Here is a 6,430-nt window from a genome sequence, read left to right on the forward strand (position 1 = left end):
GATGATCTTCGGAACATTCTAATTTTGATTGCAAATTATGTTATATTCAAATTACATCGTGCATCTGAATTTCTAAATCTAACCTATTATAAATTTTATTTTATGGAATAAAATGCTGGAAAAATATTTACACAAAGTGAACAACAAATTCGACGGGATTTCCTAAACGTGGACCGAATTGTGCAATGTAGGTAACTATATGTCTAATGTGTTTGAGAAAAAAAAATATATAAAGGTCAGAGTACAAAGTAACTTAAGGTAACTTTTTCTAAGCCAGATATGGTGGTAATGATGTGGAATATGTGTAATCCTGGAGACCTGTGTTGTTATAAATACACACACACACACACACACACACACACACACACACATATATATATATATATATATATATATATATATATATATATATATATATATATATATATATATATATGCCAGAATAAACATATAATTTTTGTATAATTGATATCAATGAAGCTGCGTTGAAAACAAAGGAGAAATTTTATTCTCTTTCAGGTTTTTATTTTAATCTGACGACTTCTCGCAATCTCACAAAACTGTGCGTGGCCACTGTAGATGCTTTGATTATACTTGACTCATACATTTAAACATTTTGATAAAACACAACTTGAAATAAAACATAAAAATATTTCCAGTATTGAATCATCTAGTGGTCTACCTATAAAATATATATGCATATTGTTAGACGAAACTGATAATCCAAGGAGACATTATTTACGTGTTTCCTTCAAGAGACAAATGACTTTTTAAAGTCCCCTTTCCTCTCACTCCCTCGTTAATATCCACCCTCTTAATGACACAATACATGTAAATACGTTCGTCCTTGTTTTTAGTAAAGGTCTCAAAGCTAAGGCTGTTTTATGAGAGATAAACTGATTTAAATTATCTGAAGTGGTTTGCAGGAAAGACGGGTTGAATCATGTATGTTGACACAACGTGTTTCTTGATACAGGACATGACCTGCATATTGAAACTGTACAGGACCTGTAGGCTTACACAGTACATAGCAAGTAGGGTCACACAGTACACGATGTTTACGTTTACAGTACAGGACGTGTAGGGTGACAATACACGACATGTATGTTGAAGCGGTACACAACCTGTAGGACCACACCGTACAGGACGTGTAGGTTGACGCGGCATATGACGTGTAGGATCAAGCAGTACAGGACAAAAACAGATATCCCGATTCTCAATGAGTGTCTAAATAGCAATGCACATTAAATCTTTAAAAGATATGAAGTAATTTGAAAATCATTTTCATTTATAGAGCACGATATTCCTTTCAATATATTTCGTACTTTAACAAGGATAAGATGAGATTCGTAAACAGTTAATGTATGGATTTTATAAAGGCTTACAGTGTACATGCGTACGTAAAAAAAGGGCGCTATGTATGTATGTATATATATATATATATATATATATATATATATATATATAGAGAGAGAGAGAGAGAGAGAGAGGAAATTATTTAAATGCAGTAATCCGACAGTCGTTTGGAGATAAATTAAGTTCATGAGCGATTTAAAATAACGTAGAACCGGCTATCAGCTGTGAGATTATATTTCTCTATCATTTCATCTGACTTTGAGCAATATAGTTAGTCAACAGGTAGCATTATCAAGCGAAGCAGATCTATATTAGGTGGAAGCAAAGCGGGCAAGGGAGGTAATCCTGAGTAATGAAATGGTGATGTCAAGCTGCTGTACTGATTTAATAAAATGAAATCTTATTATTTGATGTAATGTTATATCAACCACTGATTATGTGCCGAGTTGTAGCGATGCCTGAGAAAAATTTTCCTTAACACATCTTTGAACAAAGTATCTTAAACCACAGGTACATTAGATAATAATAATAATAATAACAATAATAACAATAATAATAACAGCATCTGCAGTAGCAACAACATAATAATAATGTATTATTTATATTATTATTATTATTATTATTATTATTATTACTGGACCCAGGTTGGCTTAGTGGTTTAGGTAGCTCGTCTTTACAGACAAATATCCGTTATCTGACCTGTCTGCGTGGGTTCTAGTATCAGGCTCGGCCAACGTGAGAAAGCTTTCTAGTAAGCTTCCCGTGGGTCGATGGTTCTTGCCTGAATATTTTCGGGCTCTTCCTCCACCAGATATACTGACCATGCATCATGTATCATGTGCTGAATATTGGGCGTTAAACTCAAAACAACAACAACAACAAAAACACAACAACACTTATTATTAGGATTGTTATTGACGATGATGATGAGATGTTTCTAATAATAGCAAATTCAGACACTCCTTGTTAGGCCGTTACATGATAGGATGTTGTTTCACTTGTATCTTCATCAAACTGCACGTTCTTCTTAAGTGTGCTCAAATAAATCAGTTTGTCAATGAGCATACTATATGTTAAGTTTGGAGCATTTGGTTCGGCAAACCTGTGTAAGAAAGCTTTCGTCTTTCTTGTAGATTTCAGAGTTCTTCCTGGACTAGATATACTGGCAACCATGTATAGCCTAGATGCTGAAAAACTGTGTTAAGCCCTCAAAACAAACAAAAACAAACTTTATTATATATGCAGCTGTAACTTCAAATACTGACGGCAACGCTTCATATGCTGGAAACACAGGTTGCATTTTTGGGTCACGGGTGGATATGGATGAAGGACAAATATGTGGATCCGGTCTATGGGTATGATGTGGATCCGGTCTATGGGTATGATATGGATCCGGTCTATGTGTATGATGTGGATCCGGTCTATGGGTATGATGTGGATCCGGTCTATGGGTATGATGTGGATCCGGTCTATGTGTATGATGTGGATCCGGTCTATGGGTATGACATGGATCCGATGCATTATGAATCTCGATGATGATTTTTAAAATCCAAGTGATCTCATTCAATGCCGTATAGTTTTACTTTTAGGCCAGCTTACTTTTTCGTAATGACTAGATTAGACAAATGGTGACCAAATCATGGAGCATCGCGTTTATAGTGTAATTGTAATCAATTGTTTTCGTGTTTTACCAGTGAGCCGAGATGCTGTAGAAGTATTTACGATTCGTTATTCGTAAAATCAAACAGGGTTTGTTAAGAAAATCCTTGTTCTCCTGGTCAATATATTTAATGGTCATATTTCCCTACGACATTCTGGAGATGAAGGAAGACAAAATGTGCGACAAAGCGTAAATACATTTGCAGAATTAAAATGTCCCCCCCCCCCAGCGACGAACACGCGAGGTTATTCAGCCCAATTTTCCTCAACGCTTATCACATTAGGAGATCAAGCAGGTTCAGCTATTGTTTCAATACGAGTGTGAAGATCACACGCTTTACCTAAATTATATCCTAAATCTACACAGCAGGCTGTCTAAATGTAAGTTCAAAAGTCCAACGTATATTTAGACATAATAGTACGGACATACAAAACACTTCATTGTACATTAACTTGAAATGGTATAGAATGCTAAGATTAATCGTATCTTAAATAACATCGAGAGAAGAAACGCCGTCGTTTTGAAGTCCTTTATTGACCTGAAAACTCGAAACTATTTCATGACGTTGTTTCTCTGTGAAAATCTCACCCTAACCAATTCAGTTTGATCTATACAAATATAGAAGGATATTATCTGATGAGCAATACATATTAAACTTTATTATTGCTGATAGCTTTCTGTACTAAATGTTTCTTATATCTGATTTTTATTATAAATAGGTTATCAGCTCTATTTTGAAATTACTATCATGTTCCAAATAAATAAAAGAAATAAGAAGAAAAGAAATATTGCATTATAATAGGGTTATTTTTAAGAGGGATTAACCGGGCGTCAAATTAGCCTAATTAGTTTTAGCACATATAAAATTGTCGAATTCAACAGTAGTTTCAAGAATATCTATTGTTAAATTGACACATTAATGCCTACGACGATGAGAAATTAAGACATGGACACGGAAAGATGCACCATCTGCATGATGTTATGGACTTAATGTTAGGGGTAATTTAATATTCAACATTGGCATTTGACTTTTGAAGATATCAGCATTAAAGTCATAAAGATCGCTTCGAATAATTTAGCAATGTAAGCATTTATCTATAAAATCACGCCAAATATTAAGGCATTACATTATGTGAGTTTTATCCAGATCTTGCGTTTGTATTCAAGGCAACGAGTTCTAGAAAATTCATTCTTTGGTTAATTATAACAGAAAACTAAGATTCCATAGTTAGGATGAGTTTGTGAATACGGATACAGTAAATGTCTTGATAACTGAAAATACTGTGAATGATGATTTCATATGTACAGACGCATATGCGATTTCGTTTGCATAGGATTATAAGATTTTATCGATCGCTACTTGCTCCGATTCCAGAAATATCACACACGGTATGTCGTACAAGCAAAACCATTCTCACATATGAAGATTTGTAGCTCTATGATTTGCATTTCGCACATATAATATAGCAAACATCCATTTTCAAACTGATTGCTCTCAGACGGAAATAAAAACTTCCACAACTATTGTTCTGTATCTCTACAACTGTTGTACCTAATATTATGAAACTGTATTGGAAGCTTTTCATTAAAGAAAGTTTTAAGCAATTTATAAGGAGCTTTTCTGGCTTTAACCTAATTCTAGGGTGACGAGGGTAATTTAGTTTTTATGCCGTACAGATATGTCTTATAAGATATCATTTCAATAAATGTTGCAAACTTTGCATGGAAACATTTTCTAAGCATTCTAAAGAAATAATAAGGTTTTCGTTATTTTGACCATACATTCAAGGTTGTTTGGGAACATTGGAGTCTTTCTATGTCGTCTATAAACGTGTATGCTTGTGTGCAGAATGCCTTGGGGTATTACTGTCAAACATCTGTCAAACATTCGTGCATATTTTATTGCGAGATTCACAAATCTAACCTTGGTTCTGTCCAGTATGCAACCATATGTAACCATTAATAATGATGACGACATACGGTTGTGTAAGTAACAAAAAGGAAAATCGCTATGCTACATGATAATAAAAGACTTGACTTCAACGTTTACACATCTGCTCTGCAATGTAGACAGTCATGTACAAGATGTCGAATAACTGCATATCAGTCAAGCACCTGTTTGTTACTTCCCTTGAGTCACTATGTTTTCCACATTAATACCAAAACACATATCTGTCAACCCATGATGAAACTTTCAGGACTTCATGTTCGACGGCTTGTGAATATGCACTGTTATATCCAAATAACTTCCTAGGTAAATGCAACGATGAATTTAATCGAATCAGTTGCATTCAATCAGACAGCGGGCGGAGCGGTATGTATTGTTTCATTCGCTTGTTAAATATGTTATAGGCGGATGTGAAACTAATTGGATCGATGACTCTTTGCTTAAAATAACGGTAAAATAACTAGCATCATGTTTGGTCAAGATCTTCAAGATCTTCGTGTAGTTGTATCTTTGTCCTTTGTCCTTGAACTGAAGACGGGGAGGGGGGAGGGGGCAGTGGCAAATTCTGTGGTGGCAGCTGAATCGGCAAGACGGGAGCAGTCTGTTATTTAATTTGCCTGAGTTCGGTTGTTAAAAATAATAAATAATATTTGTTTAAGTTATAACGCTTACATTAAGAGTGCATGAAATTTGCTTTGACCGATGACTTTGAATTGACTGTCATACAAAGCTTTTCAAAAACTCGTTTGAAAGGTAGGTCTAAAAAAGGCAATAATGGAACAAACTGAATTAAAATGTTTCATATTTAGTAAAGTCATTGCGTTAACATCTATCACAAGTCAAAACTGTTTGATATTTCTCTATGCATTATCAGAACGTTTTAAGATTCTTTGTTATAATTTCATTGAGTTATCATATTCATAACTAAAATAATTTTAATTCATTACCTTTGACATTGAACCTGAGGTCATACACCGCTTATTATTAATATATTTGGAGATCTCATTAGAATGTACCCATATAGCGAATTCAAGTAATTGTTTAAGTAACGTGTTGACAATCTATTTTTATTAGACAACAATAATAGTTTACGACGAACAAATGTTACGTGCGCTGGTTATTAAACTTTCAGAAAGATTGTTGAGATAGACCAGGGGTCGGTAACCTACGGCACGCATTTAACGAGGTGGCACATCAAGAGGTTTTGTGTGGCACACGAAGGGTAGCCAAAAATCTCGATTTTAGCAGTGTTACTCTCTTACTGATGGCACGTGCACGTTCAGTTTTGTACTTAATGCAGAAAAAAGTGGCATGCTATGTTAATAGGTTGCCGACCCATGAGATACACCGTCACAACAATTATAATAAAAATCAATCATTTAATATACAAATAAGGCACAAAAAATATTTGTATATAAAAGAAGTTTCCTATGTATATATGTATGTACGTACGTACGTATGTATGT

The sequence above is a fragment of the Sinohyriopsis cumingii genome, chromosome 12 (assembly GCF_028554795.1).
Source record: "Sinohyriopsis cumingii isolate HCF-2022 chromosome 12, ASM2855479v2, whole genome shotgun sequence".
NCBI lineage: Eukaryota > Metazoa > Mollusca > Bivalvia > Unionida > Unionidae > Sinohyriopsis > Sinohyriopsis cumingii.